Source organism: Oncorhynchus tshawytscha, linkage group LG16 (assembly GCF_018296145.1).
Source record: "Oncorhynchus tshawytscha isolate Ot180627B linkage group LG16, Otsh_v2.0, whole genome shotgun sequence".
In the NCBI taxonomy this organism is placed as follows: Eukaryota; Metazoa; Chordata; class Actinopteri; order Salmoniformes; family Salmonidae; genus Oncorhynchus; species Oncorhynchus tshawytscha.
This window is the reverse complement of record NC_056444.1, coordinates 15,494,739-15,520,999: the sequence shown is the minus strand read 5'-3', so window position 1 is coordinate 15,520,999 and position 26,261 is coordinate 15,494,739. Positions and strand designations below refer to the sequence as shown.

The 26,261-nt window shown below is 44.2% G+C and overlaps 1 protein-coding gene across 6 annotated transcripts in view; it reads right to left on the bottom strand.

Annotated features, from left to right (window-relative positions):
• Positions 1-26,261, bottom strand: part of LOC112216481 (brefeldin A-inhibited guanine nucleotide-exchange protein 1-like) — a 109,504-nt gene that overhangs the window by 67,456 nt on the left and 15,787 nt on the right. The gene's annotated exons all lie outside the window — the stretch shown is intronic.

Sequence of the window (26,261 nt, the reverse complement as noted above, 5' to 3'; positions counted from 1 at the left end):
TCTGTATGCATACTGTGAATAGTGACATTCTCAAAGGGATACACACACATGCGCCCACACGTAAGCACGCACTCACGTAACAGACTTGCTTCCGTCCCTCTCCTTACCCCAACCTAGGCTCGAACCAGGGACCCTCAGCACACGTCGACAACAGTTACCCATGAAGCATTGTTACCTATCGTTCCACAAAAGCCTCAGCCATTGCAGAGCAAGTGGCGTCAACGATTGACACGCTACTAGTGCGTACCGCTGACTAGCTAGCCATTTCACACCGGTTACACACATTCATTAGGAAGTTAGCGATGCCTGGGTTGACTCATAACCTGCAGCCCCCGCGGTTATATCAGCAGGGCGGACAGTTTAGGGTCATTAAATACTGTGTGGCTAAAAGGTGGGTGGGTGGCAGGCGGGTTGAATAAAGAGAAACAATACCTTAGAACTGGAGTACGTGCAATGCTGTCCGCTGTACGCCAAATAACAATGTGATTCACATTTTCAAACAGTCCATTTATATTTCCATCGCTATACATTTAGGTTTTTACTTGTCTTCTCGGCCTTCACTAGCATAAAAACTAAGTACAGGCACAGACTGTGTGGGAAATGATTTAAGACAGACTCTCCAATACAACCCAACATTGCAGAGTTATGTGCATCATTTCAAGCACACCCATCTCATTAACCTGTGGTGAGTTATTCACCATTTTCGATGAACAAATAAAGTTTCATATATAAGATTGTTAAATAAAGAGCAAAATGATTGATTATTATTATATTATTATTTGTGCCCTGGTCCTATAAGAGCTATTTGTCACTTCCCACGAGCCGGGTTGTGACAAAAACACACACTCATTCTTATGTTAAATAAATGTATCGTATAGTGTGTGTGGGGCAGGCATACAAAAGAAGGCAAAAAACAATATTTGAGAGTGTGCTGACCCTGGTGCTGGAGGGGGTACGCAGCTGGAGGTTGAATGTTTAAAGGGGTACGGGACTATAGAGAGTTGGGGAACCATTGGCCTACATGTATGCTTGGTGACTGTGTGAGCCACACCAACACACCCAATCATTGTTCTAGACTCGACGAGAGGAGAGGAGTCTGGGTGCTGTGCCCTGCCTGATGCTGTATTCACTCTGCTCTGCAGCAGTGGATGTGGATGTTAGCGGCAAAGCCTGGGTTTAATTCACACACTGATATACAGGTGGCATCAAAGCATGGGTTTAATTCACACACTGATATACAGGTGGCATCAAAGTATTGGGTTTAATTCACACACTGATATACAGGTGGCATCAAATCATGGGTTTAATTCACACACTGATATACAGGTGGCATCAAAGCATGGGTTTAATTCACACACTGATATACAGGTGGCATCAAAGCCTGGGTTTAATTCACACACTGATATACAGGTGGCATCAAAGCCTGGGTTTAATTCACACACTGATATACAGGTGGCATCAAAGCCTGGGTTTAATTCACACACTGATATACAGGTGGCATCAAAGCCTGGGTTTAATTCACACACTGATATACAGGTGGCATCAAATCATTGGGTTTAATTCACACACTGATATACAGGTGGCATCAAAGCCTGGGTTTAATTCACACACTGATATACAGGTGGCATCAAAGCATGGGTTTAATTCACACACTGATATACAGGTGGCATCAAAGCATGGGTTTAATTCACACACTGATATACAGGTGGCATCAAAGCCTGGGTTTAATTCACACACTGATATACAGGTGGCATCAAATCATGGGTTTAATTCACACACTGATATACAGGTGGCATCAAAGCCTGGGTTTAATTCACACACTGATATACAGGTGGCATCAAAGCCTGGGTTTAATTCACACACTGATATACAGGTGGCATCAAAGCCTGGGTTTAATTCACACACTGATATACAGGTGGCATCAAAACCTGGGTTTAATTCACACACTGATATACAGGTGGCATCAAATCATGGGTTTAATTCACACACTGATATACAGGTGGCATCAAAGCCTGGGTTTAATTCACACACTGATATACAGGTGGCATCAAAGCCTGGGTTTAATTCACACACTGATATACAGGTGGCGTCAAAGCCTGGGTTTAATTCACACACTGATATACAGGTGGCATCAAAGCATGGGTTTAATTCACACACTGATATACAGGTGGCGTCAAACCATGAGTATTGTAATGAAACAGCAGGGAGCAGGTCTCGAACCCTCGACCTTCGAGCCCGAGGTCCGGCGCGCTATCGACTGTGCAGTAAAAGCATGCTCATGTGCAGAGCCGATTTCCGAGCTTATAAACCCATGGTCGTTACACTATTATCTCTCTCAACACTGTGACTCAAGGGGAGGAAACGTGTGCGTGTGTGACGTGTGTGTGCCAATTTTCACAGCAGTTTAGGAAGTGTATTAAAACACATAGCAACACTCCAAAGAACACTGCCCTCTTGTTATTAAAAAGGCCATTCAAATAATGACAGCTTAATTATTCATATTACAAAATCTACTTGAGAGTCAAGCTAGCGCACAACACTGGTTTCCCTTTTCCTTTCAGGACCACTTTACAGTCTAGTAGGAATAGAATAAATCACCAGTCGATCACAGGCAGTCATTGAATCATTTGTAATATTTCCTCTTGAAAGCTCTTTGTACTCCAGATACAGTTACATATCAAATAAAGGGGGCATTTATGAACAAGTAATATAGACTAGAGGGTGGCTGTCTGAAACCATGTTGTGTCCTTGTAGAACAGATCTGACAACTGATCTGAAGACATATTAGCATGTCAAGCTTTCATCCCATTCTACACCAGTCTGTCTGTGTAGAGGGCCGCTCCCTTGATCTTTCTGGTCTGTGTTTGTCTTTCTCTCCCACTGCTATTTGTCTCTATGACTGGCTACTCTCTGTGTGTGTGTGTGTGTGTGTGCCTATGTGTTACGTGTGCGTCTATGCATGTGTGTGTTTCAGTCTACAGGGGCTGTAAAGCTCCAGTGAGGTAGTTTTATTCTACAGGGGCTGTAAAGCTCCAGTGAGGTAGTTTTATTCTATGTCTCCAGTGAGGTAGTTTTATTCTAGGGGCTGTAAAGCTCCAGTGAGGTAGTTTTATTCTACAGGGGCTGTAAAGCTCCAGTGAGGTAGTTTTATTCTACAGGGGCTGTAAAGCTCCAGTGAGGTAGTTTTATTCTACAGGGGCTGTAAAGCTCCAGTGAGGTAGTTTTATTCTACAGGGGCTGTAAAGCTCCAGTGAGGTAGTTTTATTCTACAGGGGCTGTAAAGCTCCAGTGGGGTAGTTTTATTCTACAGGGGCTGTAAAGCCCCAGTGAGGTAGTTTTAGTATGACTGAGAGGCAGTGATTAAGCAGGGAACAAGAAGGCAATGTGGACTAAAGCCTTATCCTGGGAGGAGAGTCAACAGTGATAAGAGACGCAGCGGAGCAATAACCTTCAGATACAGAGAGGGAGGAGAAAGAGAGACAGAGAAGAGGGAGAAAGAGAGAGGGAGGCATCAATGGAATTAAGAAAGAAGAAGGAACCAGAGAGAGGGAGAGATTTGAGGAGGAAAAGCGAGTGAGGGGGGAGAGGAAGAGAGGATGAGAAATGAGAGATTTAGATTTTATTTTACTAGGGCGACAGCTAGCCTTACTGGGGTCCGACACAAAACGAAAAAGACATTACAGACAAGACTACAATTTACACACCTTAACATGTAGTGCGTGTGTGGGTGTCTGTGTGTGGGTGTCTGTGTGTGTGTGGGTGTCTGCGTCTGTGTGCGTGCGTATCTAAAAGTTACACATGCAGTGTATTCGGAAAGTATTCAGACCCCTGGACTTTTTTCACATTTTGTTACGTTACAGCCTTATTCTAAAATGAATTGAAATCGCTTTTCCCCCCACATCAATCTACACACAATACCCAATAATGACAAAGAAAAAACATGTTTTTGTATTTTTTGCAAATGTATTCAAATGTAAAACTGAAATACCTTTTTACATAATTATTCAGACCCTTTGCTCCAGATTCCTCTGTGGAGATGGGAGAATCTTTTTTAGTAAATATTTTCTGAACTCTATTTCTTGAACTGCATTGTTGGTTAAGTAAGCATTTCACGGTCTACACCTGTTGTATTCAGCGCATGTGGTAAATAACATTTGATTTGATCTTTACAACTATTGAATCAATATGTTTTGACTATGACAGTTTACAGTCTAAGGTAACACCAAGTAATTTAGTCTCCTCAACTTGCTCAACAGCCACACCGTTCATTACCAGATTCAGCGGTCTAGAATTTAGCAAATGATTTGTAGCTAATACAACGCTCTTAGTTTCAGACATGCTCAGGACCAGTTTAATACTGGCCACCAATTCTAAAACTGACTAAAACTTTTTGTTTAGGGTTGCAGGGATTTCACTAGCTGTGGTTGCTGATAGGGATGAATCATCAGCATACATGGACACACAGGCTTTGTTTAATGCCAGTGGCAGGTCATTGGTAAAAAATTGAAAAGAGCAGAGGGCCAAGAGAGCTGCCCTGCAACACACCACACTTTACATGTTTGACATTAGAGAAGCTTCCATTAAAGAAAACCCTCTGTGTTTGATCAATAACTCTGAATCCAAGATATGGCAGAGGTTGAAAAGTCATAACACATATGTTTTCTCAACAACAGGTTATGGTCAATAATATCAAAGGCTGCCCTGAAAACGAATAATACAGCTCCCACAATCTTCTTATTATCAATGTATTTCAATCAATCATCAGTCATTTGTGTACATGTTGAGTGCCCATCTCTATAAGCATGCTGAAAGTCTGTTGTTCATCTGTTTACAGAGAAATGGTATTGTGTTTAGTAGCAAATAAATCAAATCCAACCGTTTGCTAAGAGCTGGTAGTAAGCTGATAGGTCTGCTGTTAGAACCAGTAATGGCCGCTTTACCATTCTTGGGTAGAGGAATGAATTTGGCTTCCATCCAGGCCTGAGGACAAGCACTTTACTCTAGGCTCAGATTAAAGATATGACAAATAGGAGTGAATATAGAGTCAGCTACCATCCTCAGCAGCTCTCAGTAGTTTCCTGCCTAAGTTGACCCACTTTGACAATGAAGTAAACATAATCATACAAATAATTGGCAACATCAAATGGTTTAGTGATGAAAATAAGTCATCCGATTTGATGAAAATGGAGTTGAATGTCTTTCTGCCCATCATTTCATTTCAAGTCCTCCAAAGGTTTTTCCATCATTCTTTATATCAATGATCTTGGCTTCATAATACAGTTTCTTTTTCTTCTTCTTGAGTTTAGTCACATTATTTCTCAATTTGCAGTCAGATGTGCAGCCAGGCTTAATAGCCAATCATTTTGCCCCATCTCTTTCAACCATACAGTTTTTAAATTCCTCTTCAATCCATGGAGTCTTAACAGTTCAAGAGTCAGTTTCTTAAAAGGTTTATCAATAATTGGAAGAAGCAATTTAATAAATTCATCACGTGCAGTGTCTGGATGCTCGTTATTAATTACATCAGACCAACACATATTTATTAGGAGAGGTAAGGAAAGGGGGGTCCATAATGTGCTGTTCAAGAGCAGATGAACTACTCATTACACATTCTAGTGTGGATCAAGACAAGCTCACGTATCTGACCTCTGCACCTCACTGAATAGCCCATAACCTGCTAGTGCCTGACACATACAGTGCATTCAGAAAGTATTGAGACCCATTCACTTTTCCAACATTTTGTTACGTTACAGCCTTGTTCTAAAATTGATTAAATACATTTTTTTATCTATAAAAATACCCCATAATGACAGCGTAAACAGTTTTTTATACATTTTTGCAATTAAAAATAAGAACAGAAATAAATTATTTACATAAATATTCAGATCCTTTGCTATGAAACTCGAAATTAAACTCAGGTGCATCCTATTTCCATTGATCATCGTTGAGATGTTTCTACAACTGAATTGGAGTCCATCTGTGGTCAATTAAATTGACTGGACATGATTTGGAAAGGCACACACCTGTCTATATAAGGTCCCACAGTTGACAGTGCATGTAAGAGCAAAAACCAAGCCATGAGGTCAAAGGAATTGTCCGTAGTGCGCCCAGCCAAACGGAGCAATCGGGGGAGAAGGGCCTTAGTCGGGGAGGTCACCAAGAACCTGATGGTCACTCTGACAGAGCTCCAGAGTTCCTCTGTGGAGATGGAAGAATCTTCTAGAAGGACAACCATCTCTGCAGCACTCCACCAATCAGGTCTTTATGGTAGAGTGGCCAGACGGAAGCCACTCCTCAGTAAAAGGTTCATGACAGCCCACTTGGAGTTTGCAACAAGGCACCTAAAGACTCTCAGACCACGAGAAACAAGATTCTCTGGTCTGATGAAACCTAGATTGAACTCTTTGGCCTGAATGCCAAGTATCACATCTGGAGAAAACCTGGCACCATCCCTACGGTGAAGCATGGTTGTGGCATGCTTCATGGGGATGTTTTTCAGCGGCAGGGATTGGGAGACTAGTCAGGATCGAGGGAAAGATGAACGGAGCAAAGTACAGAGAGATCCTTGATGGAAACCTGCTCTCAGACTGGGGCGAAGGTTCACCGCAGGAGTGGCTTTGAGACAAGTCTCTGAATGTCCTTGAGTGGCCCAGCCAGAGCCCGGACTTGTACCCGATCGAACATCTCTGGAGAGACCTGAAAATAGCTGTGCAGCAACGCTCCCCATCCAACCTGACAGAGCTTGAGAGGATCTGCAGAGAAGAATGATAGAAACTCCCTAAATAGAGGTGTGCCAAACTTGTAGCGTCATACCCAAGAAGACTCAAGGCTGTAATCGCTGCCAAAGGTGCTTCAACAAAGTACTGAGTAAAGGGTCTGAATACTTATGCAAATGTGACATTTCCGTTTTTTATTTGTAATAAATTAGCAAAATTGTCAAAGACCTGTTGTTGCTTTGTCATTATGGGGTATTGTGTGTAGATTGATGAGGGGGGGGGAAAACAATTTAATCCATTTTAAAATAAGGCTGTAACGTAACAAAATGTGGAAAAAGTCAAGGGGCCAGAATACCTTTCGAATGCACTGTACATATTTCACAAGGAGAAGCCTATAGATTTGTTCTCTCCTTTCAGTGTGCACATTTTTGTTCCAGCTCAGCACCATCACCCCCAGAAATTGACCTCGCGGGCACCACTGTTTGAAGCCCATAGCAGCATTAGAACACAGGCTGACAGACCTTTGTAACATAGCCGTGTTGACTCAGTTCTTGCTGGGAGAGAGTAGCGGAGATAAAACAGTGGCTCTGTGCTACTGTGACTGCACCAAGTCCCTTCAAATAAAAATATATGAATCCTTCAGACAGCATATCCACTGCATAGCTTTTTTCTGTTTCATAAAGACAGATTCATATGCAAGAGAGTGTAAGGAGTCAAAATAATGTAGTGATATCTATTCAACAGGCATACATCAGCCCAGTATTGGATCATCTCTTGGGCATACAGTTGTTTAAACCAAGGCACACACAAAAAGTGTTGGATTGGAATGTCGGGGTAGTCATCTTCACTGTCAGCTATATCATGTCATTAGTTGAATGTGTAGGTAGTGTTGACGAGTAATTGTCACCAGTGGCGTTGAGCGCTGAAACCATGGCAACGGTAAGAGCTAACCAGGGCCCTCAGTGAGACAGAGTAACATCCTGGACACCCCAGGGAGTTTTTATTCATGTGGAAGTGGCTGCCCGATTTGGTGCCTCAACCCTCCCAATACCTGAATTAAACAGAGACACACACCCACACAACACACGACTCTGATGCATAGACACACACAGACACAAAGACAGGCAGACACACACACACAGACACACAGACACACACACAATAGGATGACCTATTATTAATTTGCATCTCATTTTCAGCAAGTGAACCATGACAGCCCTTTTGTCTCCCAAAGCTGTTATGAATACAGCCAATTAACAGGGAAAATTTTATGTGACTAACTTCACCTCTTGTTGCCTGTCTCTCTGCCCTATAATATAAAATCTCTTCCACAACCCACAAGTCACAACATTCACCAAGCAGCACTAAAAACAAAACATTAGAAGCCATATTTATTATCCTGTATTGATGTCTGTGCACTAGCCTGGTTCTGTGGTTCTGCCGAGAGCTTTGTGTTTTATCTGTTCTTTGTTTTAAGTTGTTCTGTGTTTTTATATTGTTCTGTGTATTATGTGGTTCTGTGTATTTTATTTTTATTTTACCTTTATTTAACCAGGCAAGTCAGTTAATAAGAACAAATTCTTATTTTCAATGACGGCCTAGGAATTGGGTTTACTTGATAGCTACCTACACAAATAGCTAGCTAGAACAAAGTGTTAATAAGATAAATTAATTTAAAAAGATTAAAAGCAATACAAATAAGTTGCCTGTTCAGGGGCAGAACGACAGATTTGTACCTTGTCAGCTCGGGGATTTGAACTTGCAACCTTCCGGTTACTAGTACAACGCTCTTAACCACTAGGCTACCCTGCCGTGGTTCTGTGTATTATGTGGTTCTGTGTATTATGTGGTTCTGTGTATTATGTGGTTCTGTGTATTATGTGGTTCTGTGTATTATGTGGTTCTGTGTATTATGTGTTCTGTGGTTCTGTGTATTATGTGGTTCTGTGTATTATGTGTTCTGTGGTTCTGTGTATTATGTGGTTCTTTGTATTATGTGGTTCTGTGTATTATGTGTTCTGTGTTTTATGTGTTCTGTGGTTCTGTGTATTATGTGTTCTGTGTTTTATGTGTTCTGTGGTTCTGTGTATTATGTGGTTCTTTGTATTATGTGGTTCTGTGTATTATGTTGTTCTGTGTTTTATGTTGTTCTGTGTTTTATGTTGTTCTGTGTTTTATGTTGTTCTGTGTTTTATGTTGTTCTGTGTATTCTGGGCTTGAGTGGTAATCAAAGGACATGAACACCAGGCAGAGTGAGAGGCATGCTTTCCCACCAGTAGCCTAACAATCACACATGACAATGCTGATGACCGAGTGAGTGAGTGAGTGGTGACAAACATAATGAGTTGAGTTATTCTAAAATGGATTAAATAGTTCCCCCCCCCCTCATCAATCTACATACAATACCCCATAATGACAAAGCAAAAACAGGAATTTTAACATTTTTGCTAATTTATTGCGGTGAACCTTCACCCCAGTCTGAGAGCAGGTTTCCATCAAGGATCTCTCTGTACTTTGCTCTGTTCATATTTCCCTCCATCCTGACTAGTCTCCCAATCCCTGCCGCTGAAAAACATCCCCACGAAGCATGCCACCACCATGCTTCACCGTAGGGATGGTGCCAGGTTTTCTCCAGACGTGATACTTGGTATTCAGGCCAAAGAGTTCAATCTAGGTTTCATCAGACCAGAGAATCTTGTTTCTCGTGGTCTGAGAGTCTTTAGGTGCCTTTTGGCAAACTCCAAGCGGGCTGTCAGGTGCCTTTTACTGAGGAGTGGCTTCCGTCTGGCCACAAGGAAGATATATTTTAATATCTGATCAAATAGTCTTCTTAATTGAATGAATTATTTATTTTACCTCACGTTAGTCTCATTCCAAACGTCATATATTGTTGGTTATCTGCACAAACCCAGTCTTCACTATGAGTCATTCATACATCAATTGTCTTAAATAATTTATTTACTAACTAAGTAATTCAGAGAAATGCATAAACAAACAGTAGATAGTTACAAGGAAATGATAAAGGCGTTTCCCTAGTGGGATAAACCGGTATCGCGGCTTGGCGGACAAAAAGGGAAGTGGGGGTCAACTGAGACGAGACACTACAAAGTTGATAATTATAACAATTGAAATGCTAATCCTTTGCACATGAACGCTCACTCATTCGAGAATAATCGCAATCAATATATATTTATTTACGCTCAGTGTGTCGTCGGGATTAGAGGGCGACCGATGATTTTTTTTTCAACGCCGATACCGATTATTGGATGACTTTTTTCCCCCGCCGATACCGATTAATCGGCCGATTTTTTTGACATTTCTTTGTAATATTGACAATTACAACAATACTGAATGAACACTTATTTTAACTTGATATAATACACCAATAAAAATCAATTGAGCCTCAAATAAATAATGAAACATGTTCAATTTGGTTTAAATAATGCAAAAACAAAGTGTGGGAGAAGAAAGTAAAAGTGCAATATGTGCCATGTAAAAAGGTTAACGTCAGAACATGAGAACATATGAAAGCTGGTGGTTCCTTTCAACATAAGACTTCAATATTCCCAGGTAAGAGGTTTAAGGTTTTAGTTATTATAGGAATTATAGGACTATTTCTCTCTACCATTTGTATTTCATATACCTTTGACTATTGGATGTTCTTATAGGCACTTTAGTATTGCCAGTGTAACAGTATAGCTTCCGTCCCTCTCCTCGCTCCTACCTGGGCTCGAACGAGGAACACATCGACAGCCACCCTCGAAGCAGCGTTACCCATGCAGAGCAAGGGGAATAACTACTCCAAGTCTCAGAGCGAGTGACGTTTGAAACGCTATTAGCGCGCACCCCACTAACTAGCTAGCCATTTCACATCGGTTACACCAGCCTAATCTCGGGAGTTGATAGGCTTGAAGTCATAAACAGCGCAATGCTTGAAGCACAGTGAAGAGCTGCTGGCAAAACACACAAAATTGCTGTTTGAATGAATGCTTGCGAGCCTGCTGCTGCCTAACACCGCTCAGTCAGACTGCTCTATCAAATCATTGACTTATAACATAACACACAGAAATACGAGCCTTTGGTCATTATTATGGTCAAATCCGGAAACTATCATTTCGAAAACAAAACGTTTATTATTATTGCATATGCATATATGCGAAAATAATAAACGTTTTATTTTCAAAATGATAGTTTCCGGATTCGATGCAATGAATGCAAGAGAAGTGACACAATTTCACCTGGTTAATATTGCCTGCTGGATTTCTTTTAGCTAAATATGCAGGTTTAAAAATATATACTTCTGTGTATTGATTTTAAGAAAGGCATTGATGTTTATGGTTAGGTACACGTTGGAGCAACGACAGTCCTTTTTCCGCGAATGCGCACCGCATCGATTATATGCAACACAGGACACGCTAGATAAACTAGCAATATCATCAACCATGTGTAGTTAACTAGTGATTATGATTGATTGATTGTTTTTATAAGATAAGTTTAATGCTAGCTAGCAACTTACCTTGGCTTCTTACTGCATTTGTGTACCAGGTAGGCTCCTCGTGGAGTGCAATGAGAGGCAGGTGGTTAGAGAGTTGGACTAGTTAACTGTAAGGTTGCAAGATTGAATCCCCGAGCTGACAAGGTAAAAATCTGTCGTTCTGCCCCTGAACAAGGCAGTTAACCCACCGTTCCTAGGCCGTCATTGAAAATAAGAACGTGTTCTTAACTGACTTGCCTAGTTAAATAAAAGGTATCAAATATGATTTTTTTAAATGTTAAATGTTAAATAAATAAAAATAAAAAAATTGGCCAAATCGGTGTCCAGAAATGCCGATTACCGATTGTTATGAAAACTTGAAATCGGCCCTAATTAAATCGGCCATTCAGATTAATCGGTCGACCTCTGTATGTGTGTATCAAGGTGGCATCTAGATGGTTATTAGTTATTTATTGTGTAGGCTGCTATCCTACTTGAAACTAGGCCTCTAGACTGTCAGCCCAGGCTCCAGCCATCTCTCCATGCTATCTAAGAACGAGTGAGATTTGTCTGTACAGCCGCTTCGTCCCCAGTATCCAAGAGGACAGTCAGGCCCTTTAACACCCCCTCAGGCTGTCACTCTGTCAAACAGAATGTCAGTGTAAAGAGGGCTTAGAACTCCCTGATTTGATATGATGTATTAGGATCCCCATTAGTCGACGCCAATGGCAACAGCTAGTCTTACTGGGGTCTGACACATAACGAAAAAATCATTTACAATTTACATACATTTAAAAACATTAACATGCAGTGTGTGTGTGTGTGTGTGTGTGTGTGTGTGTGTGTGTGTGTGTGTGTATCTATCAGTTACACATACATGTCATTATATACACACAACAAGTGGGTCACATGTGGAGAGGCGTTGTTCCGTGAGGTGTTGCTTTTTTACATTTTTTAAAAACCTGTCAAACAATGTCAGTGTAAAGACTGAGCCTCCCTGTACACCAGTCTCACTGCCTGGACTCACTAGGTGTGGATGGAACGGTATTACCACTAGCTATAATACCCTGCACACAGGAAAACACTCACAAAGATACAAACAGACAGAAACACATACACACATGAACTTCCCCTTAAACTGGAAACTGATATTATTCACCTACACAATACCTACTGTCCTCTCCCTGGCCAATGGAGAACCAGAACGCTTCCTGAAATTCATAAACAACATCAAACTCATTGGTCTCCACTGACACTTAATATGCTTTAGATAATGGTAGGGCCTTAGCCACAGTCTAACAGCAAGCAGGGTCGATTTCTAAATAAGATTTACTTCACTACAGCAGCTACTGTGCTGCTAAGGATAGCAGACTTGTTTACATTGAATAGAGAGGAGGCAAACCAGGAATACCCTCTCTCTGATACACAATAACACACACACACTAGCTGTAAACAATGGATGAGATGGTTACAGAGGTGGATCTGTTTAGTAAGTTGATCCTACCTTCACTGACCTGATAGCACAACCACTTTATAAACACCTCTGTTCATACTGTACATTCTGCACATTTCCTGAGAGAAACAGAGGGGCTGTTATGACGGGAGCGCAACAGAACAGACCACATTTCCTGAGAGAAACAGCCTTCCTCAGATGACAGGCTCGTCACTGAGACACTGCAATGAACACACCCCACTCAGAACTATGTGCTGGCTACTTGATAGTTAAGGATTGTATTGAATGTCTGATACAACAACTGCCTGACAACAAGGGGCTGACCAGTGGTCACAGTAAGAAACAAACTAAAAGTGTCTCTCTTCTCATGATTTGCAATGACTGTAGATTCAAGAAACTCAAGCTAAAAAGACAAAGTCCTGTTTGAAAGCTCACCTCCAATCCTCCTTTATTCAAAGGGTATTGAATAGGTATTGGAAGGTTTATTTGGGAGCAAGCACACGCAGATGAGCAGTTTGATGATGCGTACAAGCTGGCACACAGCGATGCCACGGCTGGAAGGCTACAATCTATTTCTATGGGCTGACTACTTCACCTGGAAAAGGATTCCTGCTGACTCAAGCTGTTTGATCAACACCACTAATTCAATAAGCAGCTCCCGCCCTGGCAGTGAGAGACACACACACACACACACACACAGAAGGGAGGAGGATAGGGGGAAGGAAGGACATAACCTCCTACCATAGACAGGTCAGGACACAGCAGACTGTTTTCTCATGCTCTACGTGTGACACACATGCACACACATCAGGTGGGTCACAGGTCAATCTCATTCTCAGGTTCAGTCACCTGAGCTGTGTGTGTGGGTGTGAGAGCATCCATCTCCTGCAGTGGCATTTCCATATCAAAGGCATTCCACCCATCTGAATCTGTCATGAATCCAATGCAGATTGAAACACCCAAGACACGGTGGCGGCACCTCTCTCACTCTCTCTGTGTGTGTGTGTATAAACACAGCATTCATTCATCTCTGCTTCACTTGCGGCACCTCTCTCACTCTCTCTTCTCTCTCTCTCTCTCTCTCTCTCTCTGTGTGTGTGTATATAAACACAGCATTCATTCATCTCTGCTTCACTCACCTCTCTCTCTCTCTCTCTCTCTGTGTGTGTGTGTATATAAACACAGCATTCATTCATCTCTGCTTCACTCTCACTCTCACTCTCTCTTCTCTCTCTCTCACAGCATTCATTCATCTCTCTTCACCTCTCTCACTCTCTCTTCTCTCGCTCTCTGTCTGTGTGTATATAAACACAGCATTCATTCATCTCTGCTTCACTTGCGGCACCTCTCTCACTCTCTCTTCTCTCGCTCTCTCTCTGTGTGTGTGTATATAAACACAGCATTCATTCATCTCTGCTTCACCTCTCTCACTCTCTCTTCTCGCTCTCTCTCTGTGTGTATATAAACACAGCATTCATTCATCTCTGCTTCACAGCATTCATTCATCTCTGCTTCACCTCTCTCACTCTCTCTCTCTCTCTCTCTCTGTGTATATAAACACAGCATTCATTCATCTCTGCTTCACCTCTCTCACTCTCTCTTCTCGCTCTCTCTCTGTGTGTATATAAACACAGCATTCATTCATCTCTGCTTCACTTGCCTCACTAATCCAGTGATTCTTCCCTCCCCCCAAGGCTACAAAGATCAATACACAGCATATTGGACAGAATAGTGTTGCTATAGAGGCTGACTGGTAGGGAAGGAGATATTTCAAACGTAAAGCCAATGAAATGTAGACACACTAATAACACTGAGTGCCATAAGAACAGTTTATCTGGGCATTGAGCCCTAAAAACACAAGAAAGAGGCTTGACAGCCACCATCTCAGATTGTTCTGAAAATGTTTCTGTTAGAAACAAATAACATTAGCATTCCTGAAACATTGTTTTGTTTCAAATATAATTTGATCTCTGAGAAATTAAGCTAATCGATTGCACCCAAACTGGCCATTTTAATCTATAGGATTTATATACTATTCAATAAATATACTACCTACAGTAACATCCGATTTGGACCAAACTTTTTTTTGAACAAGGAGTTAAACATGAGGAATCCCCCCCACCGCCCACACCAATCCCACCCAAACAGCCGGTATAGAGTATTAGTTCTCTGACAAGTAGTATGGAGCTGTTCCTTAGTTGGTAAACAACATCTCATTCTCAACCACACACCAGCACAACAACCTGCTGAGCCACTGTCAGCGACGTGCTTTGTTATCAGGAGAAGATTTTGCATTTCAAAAGCCACTGCCTTCAAAGACGAGTCTGGTCAGTGATATTGGACTGCCTGTGTACATCTCTTCCTATGTGGCCTTCTTTCTGAAGAAAACCTGAACGTCAGTGATATTGGACTGCCTGTGTACATCTCTTCCTATGTGGCCTTCTTTCTGAAGAAAACCTGAACGTCAGTGATATTGGACTGCCTGTGTACATCTCTTCCTATGTGGCCTTCTTTCTGAAGAAAACCTGAACGTCAGTGATATTGGACTGCCTGTGTACATCTCTTCCTATGTGGCCTTCTTTCTGAAGAAAACCTGAACGTCAGTGATATTGGACTGCCTGTGTACATCTCTTCCTATGTGGCCTTCTTTCTGAAGAAAACCTGAACGTCAGTGATATTGGACTGCCTGTGTACATCTCTTCCTATGTGGCCTTCTTTCTGAAGAAAACCTGAACGTCAGTGATGAGGTTGTCAAGTGGACTGAACACACACTGGAGCCTCCCGAGTGGCGCAGCGGTCTAAGGCACTGCATATCAGTGCTAGAGGCGTCACTACAGACCCTGGTTCGCTCCCGGGCTGTATCACAACCGGTCGTGATCGGGAAACTGGGGAAAACGCAGAGTGGAATGTTTACCATTTCTACGCCGGTGGCTGGACGGCGTTTGCGCATGTTGGATGCATCTCTGTCTTGTCATTTGTTGTTATCCGACTGGTCGCTGTTGCCCAGAGTTTGTTCGCCAGGGGAGCCATCTCCTGGCTCTCCTCCCCCATCTGATAGCGGAGTCTAAGGAGCACAGCAAGAGGAGCATGGCAATCAACGATGGTGGCATGTCACAAGCCATGGAAGACGACGATAGCGGCCTCCCGCAAAGCAGTCTACAATGTCAACGAGAGGGCCGAAGCGAATACAAACAACGAATAGTTTCGCCACGAATAGTTTGATCAACCTGCACCGTCGTCGCTGGGCGTACCTGTGTTTGCGGCCGCTGTGCCTACTCCTACTCCTTCCCCTATGATTTCGAGGTTGACGTCAGAAACCTTCCGTCCCTGCTCTGGACCAAGCAGGGCTTCTCCATCTCTCGGAGGCCTACACCATCCTGTGAAGCATGGGAGTGGGTGGATTTCCTCGTCCTTCTCGCCAGCTGTGATTTTGGGCAGCGCCATGGTAAGAAATGTGACTGTTCCTGGTGCAAAAACAATGTCCTATCCCAGGAGCTTAAGTAAATGACATTACTAAGCTGCTCCCGAATGTCCTACGCCAGGACATGGACATTGATTCTATCGTAGTCCATGTGGGTTTTAATGACATTATGAAGGGCAGCTCTGAACAGTTGAATCTGGATTTTAAAGAGCTGACTGACTCTCTGCTAGACACTAATAAAAGACCCACCATATCGTGGCTCTGTGCCCTCTCTGAATCGTGACACACTTTAGCAGGATTCTTTCTCTTCAAAACTGGCTACGTGATTATAGTAGCTTAATGGGTATAACTTTTGTTGACAATTTCTATACCTTTTGGAAACAAAACAAGCTTTATAAGGAGGATGGGATCCACCCAAATCATTGGGGGTCCTGGATCCTTTCACAGCATTATAAGGCTGCGTTGAGACAATAACTTATCAATGACTCAAGCCCAGCTCAGTTAATCCCTACCATTGTGTCGCTGAGTCATCATAATGCTTTAGCAAATGTACATTACACCAGGGGCATTGGTAGACACAATGTACGTAACCTAATGTATGTCCCTTTAACTGGCCTGAATGCCTCTGCTGATCCTAAAGCTTTAGTATGCAGCAATCATGTACCTATGAACCAGATTTATGCAGGTTAGCACTGAGGCGGTGTGCCCTAGTAGGACGTCCACCGTGTGCAGCTCACCCTGCACTAACATATATAACATGGGAATATCTACTGCTGCTAAGCTTCCCAGTAAAGCAATGAAAACAAGTAAACATACCAGAAAAGTGCTCAAAATAGCCCACAAAATAACTTGCTAGTAACAGATGACATTCTTATTCTGACCATCTCTGAAACTCATTTCGATAATACCTTTGATGATACAGTGGTAGTAACAAGGTTATAACATTTACAGAAAAGACAGAAATGCCAGTGGTGGAGGTGTTGCTGTTTATATTCTGAACCAGATGTCTGTAAAGATTAGAGAGGATCTCATTCTAAATACTGTTGAAGTAATATGGCTACAGGTTCATCTGCCTCACCTAAAGCCCATTCTGGTGGGAAGCTGCTATAAACCACCAAGTTCTAACAGTCAGTATCTGGATAACGTGTGAAATGCTTGATAATGTATGTGATATCAACAGAGGTATATTTTCTGGGGGATTTAAATATTGACTGGCTTTCATCAAGCTGCCAACTCAAGAAAAAGCTTCAAACTGTAACCAGTGCCTGCAACCTGATTCAGGTTACCAGTTATCCTACCGGGGTAGTTACAAACAGCACAGGAATGAAATAACCAACATCTATTGATTACATCTTTACTAATGCTGTAGAAATGTTCTTGAAAGCAGTATCCAGATCCATCGCATGTAGTGATCACAATATAGAAGCCATATCTAGGAAAACCAAAGTTCCAAAGGCGGGGCCTAATATAATGTATAAGAGGACAGGCTGGGCCTAATATAGTGTATAAGAGGACAGGCTGGGCCTAATATAGTGTATAAGAGGACAGGCTGGGCCTAATATAGTGTATAAGAGGTCATACAATACGTTTTGTAGTGATTCCTATGTTGTTGATGTAAAGAATATTTGTTGGTCCGTGAGGTGTAATGAGGAGCAAACAGACGTTGCACTTGACACACTTACGAAATTGCTTATCCCAGTTACTAATAAGCACCCATTTAGAGTAAAGTAAAGCTAGTGTCTCTATGAGTAAAGCCAGTGTGTCTATGTATGCGGATGACTCAACACTATCCACGTTAGCTACCACAGCGACTGGAATGACCGCAACACTTAAAGAGCTGCAGTTAGTTTCAGAGTGGGTGGCAAGGAATACGTTAGCCCTAAATATGTAAAACACTAAAAGCATTGCTGGCTCAAAGTGGAGGAGAGATTGACTTCATCACTACTTGTATTTGTGAGAGGTATTGACATGTTGAAAGCACCGAGCTGTCTGTTTAAATGACTAGCACACAGCTCAGACAGACATGCATACCCCACAAGACATGCTACCAGAGGTCTCTTCACAGTCCCCAAGTCCAAAGCAGACTATGGGAGGCGCACAGAACTACATAGATCCATGACTACATGGTAACTGATGCAAGCAGTAGAATCAGATTTTTTTTTAAACTGATAAAATAGGCAGAGACACATGAATATACACACGTATACATGGATTTTGTGTTGTAGATATGTGGTAGTGGAGTAGGGGCCTGAGGGCACACACTTGGTGTGTTGTGAAATCTGTTATGAATGTATTGTAATGTTTTTAAAATTGTGTAACTGCAGCAGCTAATGGGGTTCCATAATAAATACAAATAGGAACACCGACTGCGAGCCAGGCCTAATAGCCCAACATCAGTGCCCGACCTCACTAATGCTCTTGTGGCTGAATGGAAGCAAGTCCCCGCAGCAATGTTCCAACATCTAGTGGAAAGCCTTCCCAGGAGAGTGGAGGTGTCACGCCCTGGTCTTAGTATTTTGTGTTTTCTTTCTTTATTTGGTCAGGCCAGGGTGTGACATGGGTTTATTTTGTGGTGTGTTTGTGTATTGGGGTTTTTCGTAGGTTTTGGGATTGTGGCTTAGTGGGGTGTTCTAGCAAAGTCTATGGTTGCCTGAGGCGGTTCTCAATCAGAGGCAGGTGATTCTCGTTGTCTCTGATTGGGAACCATATTTAGACAGCCATATTCTTTGAGTGTTTGGTGGGTGATTGTTCCTGTCTTTGTGTTAGTTGTCACCAGATAGGCTGTTTAGGTTTTCACGTTCCGTTTGTTGTTTTTGTATTGTTCGTTTTTTCATCTTCATTAAAGATGTATCGAATTAACCACGCTGCATTTTGGTCCGACTCTCTTTCAACGGAAGAAAACCGTAACAGGAGGCTGTTATAGCAGCAAAGAAAGGAGACCAACTCCATATTAATGCCCATGATTTTGGAATGAGATGTTCGATGAGCAGGTGTCCATATACTTTTGGCTGTGTATTATCTCACACAATGAAGCTTAACATTAGCACCAGGGTTGAGTAATCTGATCCTAAATCTGTTTGTAGGTGGCAACCTCCAACTCAATCTCTCCCCTGAGCATCGGTAAACAGAGGGCAGCTGCAGCTGTCATGGCGAACCAGGGGAAAGTCAGCCCCCTGACATTTCCATTGTGTTTGGGTCAAAGGAAAGATTGCGGTAATTAAATTTGGGAGAGGAGAAGAGTGGAGAGGCAGGAAACCCTGGCTACCAGACGTTGTCTGGACTACCTAATGTGTGTTGTGGACCTGGAGCCCCATGGACTCCCGGGCCTCCAGCCTACTCACGCAGGCCTGCTAAAGCCCCTGTCTAATCATGCTGGGAATCACTACACTGACTGACTGCCATAGTGGAGAGATGGGGAGACGGTTTTCTGCTGCACCAGGCCTTGATTATTACACAGTTATTGAGGTCTTTGTTTTTGATCAGGAATCCAAAGGGCCAACTCTCATCAACCACCTACTCCTTCAAACCTGCTCAGTATGGGGCCCAGGCTGGCCTCTCTCTCTGTTTATCTCAATTACACTTTCTCTCTCTCCCTCCCTCACTTGCTCTCTATATGTCAGTACCCTCCTTTCTTCTCTCCCTTCCTCTTTCTTCACCATGCAGTCCCTCCCTCCCTTCCTGATCCTCCTCTCTCACCATCTCCTTTAGTTAGGGTGATGTATGGTAACTCGTTTGCTTTGTATCAGCCCACCTCAGATGCACACAGATGGCAGGATCTGCATAAATATCAGCATCTTAACTCTTCCAACACCACCAAATTACAAGAGCAAGAGGAGGAGAATATTCCCTCCGTTCATCTCTTTGTTGGCTGCTGAAACATCATTATTTCATCACCTCTCCTTATATTGAATGAGGCATTTGCACGGATCCTTCATGTATTATGGATGTTTGGGGTATCAGTGTAACAAAATATTTTGACAGGTGCGATACAGAAAAACCCAACATAGAGGAACTGTAGAGTATTAGCTCATTTTCCTCCCAACTTGGTTCTTTCTAGAGAAAAGAGTTGGTTCATTTCATTATCAGGTCTAGTTTGGGCTATAAGAGAGGGACTTTCTCCCTGCTAATGATGTGAGTAGTAGTGAACCTGCTGGCTTACATCTGAGCTAAGCTGCCTGTCTGCACACAGCCTGGTGGGGCAGAGACAGGAGTGCACCATGGGGTGTCTACTGGGTCTACAATTAAACTACTAAGCTGTCTGTCTGTGGCGCGATTATCTGCCTATATGAGCAGTTAAAGGGATAATCCACATCCAGAAATAAAAATCAGGAAACTCCTGTCAATTTGGAGAAAGACTATGTTCTGTTAATGGGTAAAACGATTCCATGATTTAACTTCTGAGTGGTCCGTCTGTGAAAATCAGGAAATCGTCTAGGAACGCGTCATAGCTACATAATTATCATCACTGGAGATAGGGGACAACACATTATCACATTTTATAACGCTTTTAAAACAATTACCAGCACCCCAGATCAGCCAATAGATGGTATGGGCGTGTCTAGAACACATCCATCTGTTTATATCATCATGACAAAGTCAATATTTTGCTTAATGTGCTCAATCTAAACAGTGTACCAAATTATTCAATTCAGTTTCTCCTTCAAGTACCATGTCGCAATGGGCCCTGTGTGTCTGTGGGAAACAGAGATGATACAGAAAGGAGGAGATAGGAATCCCATTGGGCAATGAATGGAGAAACGCCCCACCCAACTGACTGTCGACCCATCGCATTCACATTGTCACGCTGCATCATGCAGTTGCTAAGCTGATCATCACGCAATCCCTTCTGAAAATCAGGGTATGAGTAGAGAAACCTGCCTATTTTCCTCAAAAGTACGTAATCTCACAATTCCAAAGCTAAATGATATTACAGAGAACAAGTTCATTATCTCACATCTTGGAAAATATTTGCAGTGTTGTACTTGTTCACGAAATCCATGCTAAAAGTTCATTTTTTGAGTTAGTACTTTTTTGACTACAATTCACTCCTTGAAGGAGAGCTTGTCCTTGTCCCAGAATCACCCAGAATGCACTGCGCGACCCATTGACGACTTATGTGCAACGTACACAAGGTGCGTTAATATGATTGTAACGGAGTTTCCCCATCACCTCAAAAGTATCTGTGGGAAAGTAAGGTCACGTTGCTCTCGCTCTGGGCACAGACGCCGTTTATAGCTCAGTGGCAGAGACGAACTGCAAGTTGAACTCAGTGAGATACTGCAGTTTGTTAAGGCGGTTTTAAGCTGACTAGCTACTTCACATGCTGATATTGACTTTAGTATTATTGTGTGCTGGCTGGCTAGCTCCCTAGCTAGCCTGCCAGCAAGCCCAGAGAGAAAGAGCATTTCATTGAGGGTTTTGTAGTAGACTTGAGCTGCAACAGATTTCTAAAAATTATTTTCACATGTTTCTACCAACCTTGTTATAACAACAAAATGAAATATGTGTTCACAAAAAATATTGTTTTCACATATTACTGTTATTTAACACTATTGAACACTGGTAATCATAGGAATCAGTGGTTTAGGGTGGATTAGGCTAGAAAAAGAGAGCTCTTCTCCTCGGTATCCTCTCCCTTTCTCTCCACTCCCCTCCTCCTCCTTTCCCCCTTCTCTCCTCTCCCCTCCTCCTCCCCCTTCTCTCCCTTTCTCTCCTCTTCCCCTTCTCTCTCTCTCTCTCCTCTCCCCCTTCTCTCCTCTCCCCCTTCTCTCCTCTCCCCCCTCCTCCTCCTCCCTCTCCCCCTCCTCCTCCTCTCCCCCTCCTCCTCCCCCCTCTCCCCCTCCCCTCTCCCCCTCCTCCTCCTCCTTCTCTCCCCCCCTCTCTCCTCTCCCCTCTCTCCTCCCCCTTCTCTCCTCTCCCCCTCCTCCTCCCCCCCTCCCTCCTCTCTCTCCCCCTCTCCCTCTCCCCCCCTCCTCTCCCCTCCCCCTTCTCTCCCTCCCCCTTCTCTCCTCTCCCCCTCTCCTCTCCTCCTGCTCCTCCTCCTCTCCCCCTTCTCTCCTCTCCCCTTCTCTCCTCTCCCCCTTCTTTCCTCTCCCCTTCTTCCTCCTCTCCCTCTCCTCTCTTCCCCTCCCTCCCTCCCCTCCTCTCCCCCTTCTCTCCTCCCCCCTTCTCTCCTCTCCCCTTCTCCTTCCTCTCCCCCTTCTCTCCTCTCCCCCTTCTCTCCTCTCCCCCTTCTCTCCTCTCCTCTCCCTTCCCTCCTCTCCCCTCCTCTCCCCCTTCCTCCTCCCCCTTCTCCTCTCCCCCTCTCCCCCTCCCCTCCCCCTCCCCTTCCTCCTCCCCCTTCCCCTCCCCCCTCCTCTCTCTCCCCCCTCCTCCTCCTCTCCTCTCCCCCTTCTCTCCCTTCTCTCATCTCCTCTTCTCTCCCCTTCTCTCCTCTTCTCTCCCTTCTCTCCTCCTCCCCTCCTCCCCCCTCCCCTCCTCCTCCTCCCTCCTCTCCCCTCTCTCTCTTCCCTTCTCTCCTCTCCCTCCCTTCTCTCTCTCCCCCTCCTCCCCCTCTCCCCCTCTCTCCTCTCCCTCTTCTCTCCCTTCTCTCCTCTCCCCTCCCCTTCTTTCCTCTTCTCCCCCTTCTTTCCTCCTCTCCCCTTCTTTCCTCTCTCCTCCCCCTTCTTTCCTCTCCCCTTCTTTCCTCTCCCCTTCTTTCTCTCCTCTCCCCTCCCCTTCCTCCTCTCCCCCTCCTCCTCTCCCCTCCCCTTCTCTCCTCTCCCCTTCTCTCCTCCCCTTCTCTCCTCTCCCCTTCTTTCCTCTCCCCCTCTCTCCTCTCCCCTTCTTTCCTCTCCCCCTCTATTTCTTTCTCCCCTTCCATCCCATTCACTCACTCCTCTTCTCTTCTCTCGCTCTAGACAGCCCAGAGCCCAACATATGCTCCTCACTGAGGGAGAACCAGCCTGCAAACCAAATTAAACTCACCACATTCACACTAAACAACAATACCCTGTGGTAGGCCAGGCTTGGCCAGACTCCATTCCCAAACACACACACACACACACACACACACACACACACGCACACACACACTTGCCTGCACTTCAGTCCGTGTGCTCCAAGTCTTGGACAATTTACTCACTCCATATTTTAAGTTGCAACCAAAAATTACAGAACGCACACACACTGATCTGTCTCCATTTACGCGAGAAACAGAGCAGCAGTGAATATTTCCAGAAGTCTGAAAGTAAAAATAATACTAAATTACTCTCATCCATAGTCATGCTCTGGTAGCACTGGCACCCTGGCGTCTCAACATCACACAGCTAGGTATTCCATATGTTTGGCTAGGCCTCCCCTTGGTTATTGAATTTATTTTCCTAATGTTAGGAATATGATGAAAAGTTGTCTACTTTATACAGTGGCAAGATAAAGTATGTGAACCCTTTGGGAAAACCTGGATTTCTGCATAAATTGGTCATAAAATTTGATCTGAACTTCATCTCTCGAATTTGATCTGAACTTCACCTCTCGACGGCGCCGACAGAGATGGCCGCCTCGCTTCGCGTTCCTAGGAAACTATGCAGTATTTTGTTTTTTTACGTGTTATTTCTTACATTAGTACCCCAGGTCATCTTAGGTTTCATTACATACAGTCGAGAAGAACTACTGAATATAAGATCAGCGTCAACTCACCATCAGTACGACCAAGAATAGGAATATTTCACGAAGCGGATCCTGTGTTCTGCCTTTCAACCAGGACAACGGAATGGATCCCAGCCGGCGACCCAAAAAAACGACGCCGTAAAAGAGGGAAACGAGGCGGTCTTCTGGTCAGACTCCGGAGACGGGCACATCGTGCACCACTCCCTAGCATTCGTCTCGCCAATGTCCAGTCTCTTGACAACAAGGTTGATGAAATCCGAGCAAGGGTAGCATTCCAGAGGGACATCAGAGACTGTAACGTTCTTTGCTTCACGGAAACATGGCTCACTGGAGAGACGCTATCGGAGGCGGTGCAGCCAGCGGGTTCCTCCACACATCGCGCCGACAGAAACAAACATCTTTCTGGTAAGAAGAGGGGCGGGGGCGTATGCCTTATGGCTAACGAGACGTGGTGTGATCACAGAAATATACAGGAAGTCAAATCCTTCTGTTCACCTGATTTAGAATTCCTCACAATCAAATGTCGACCACATTATCTACCAAGAGAATTATCTTCGATTATAATCACAGCCGTATATATTCCCCCCCAAGCAGACACGTCGATGGCTCTGAACGAACTTTATTTGACTCTTTGTAAACTGGAATCTCTACATCCTGAGGCTGCATTCATTGTAGCTGGGGATTTTAACAAGGCTAATCTGAAAACAAGACTCCCTAAATTGTATCAGCATATCGATTGCGCAACTAGGGCTGAAAAAACCTTGGATCATTGTTACTCTAACTTCCGCGACGCATATAAGGCCCTGCCCCGCCCTCCTTTCGGAAAAGCTGACCACGACTCCATTTTGCTGATCCCTGCCTACAGACAGAAACTAAAACAAGAAGCTCCCACGCTGAGGTCTGTCCAACGCTGGTCCGACCAAGCTGATTCCACACTCCAAGACTGCTTCCATCACGTGGACTGGGATATGTTTCGTATTGCGTCAGATAACAACATTGACGAATACGCTGATTCGGTGTGCGAGTTCATTAGAACGTGCGTTGAAGATGTCATTCCCATAGCAACGATTAAAACATTCCCTAACCAGAAACCGTGGATTGATGGCAGCATTCGCATGAAACTGAAAGCGCGAACCACTGCTTTTAATCAGGGCAAGGTGACTGGTAACATGACCGAATACAAACAGTGCAGCTATTCCCTCCGCAAGGCTATCAAAACAAGCTAAGCGTCAGTATAGAGACAAAGTAGAATCTCAATTCAACGGCTCAGACGCAAGATTTATGTGGCAGGGTCTACAGTCAATCACGGACTACAAGAAGAAAACCAGCCCAGTCACGGACCAGGATGTCTTGCTCCCAGGCAGACTAAATAACTTTTTTGCCCGCTTTGAGGACAATACAGTGCCACTGACACGGCCTGCAACGAAAACATGCAAACTCTCCTTCACTGCAGCCGAGGTGAGTAAAACATTTAAACGTGTTAACCCTCGCAAGGCTGCAGGCCCAGACGGCATCCCCAGCCGCGCCCTCAGAGCATGCGCAGACCAGCTGGCCGGTGTGTCACGGACATATTCAATCAATCCCTATACCAGTCTGCTGTTCCCACATGCTTCAAGAGGGCCACCATTGTTCCTGTTCCCAAGAAAGCTAAGGTAACTGAGCTAAACGACTACCGCCCGTAGCACTCACTTCCGTCATCATGAAGTGCTTTGAGAGACTAGTCAAGGACCATATCACCTCCACCCTACCTGACACCCTAGACCCACTCCAATTTGCTTACCGCCCAAATAGGTCCACAGACGATGCAATCTCAACCACACTGCACACTGCCCAAACCCATCTGGACAAGAGGAATACCTATGTGAGAATGCTGTTCATCGACTACAGCTCGGCATTCAACACCATAGTACCCTCCAAGCTCGTCATCAAGCTCAAGACCCTGGGTCTCGACCCCGCCCTGTGCAACTGGGTACTGGACTTCCTGACGGGCCGCCCCCAGGTGGTGAGGGTAGGCAACAACATCTCCACCCCGCTGATCCTCAACACTGGGGCCCCACAAGGGTGCGTTCTGAGCCCTCTCCTGTACTCCCTGTTCACCCACGACTGCGTGGCCACGCACGCCTCCAACTCAATCATCAAGTTTGCGGACGACACAGCAGTGGTAGGCTTGATTACCAACAACGACGAGACGGCCTACAGGGAGGAGGTGAGGGCCCTCGGAGTGTGGTGTCAGGAAAATAACCTCACACTCAACGTCAACAAAACCATGGAGATGATTGTGGACTTCAGGAAACAGCAGAGGGAACACCCCCTATCCACATCGATGGAACAGTAGTGGAGAGGGTAGTAAGTTTTAAGTTCCTCGGCATACACATCACAGACAAACTGAATTGGTCCACTCACACAGACAGCATCGTGAAGAAGGCGCAGCAGCGCCTCTTCAACCTCAGGAGGCTGAAGAAATTCGGCTTGTCACCAAAAGCACTCACAAACTTCTACAGATGCACAATCGAGAGCATCCTGGCGGGCTGTATCACCGCCTGGTACGGC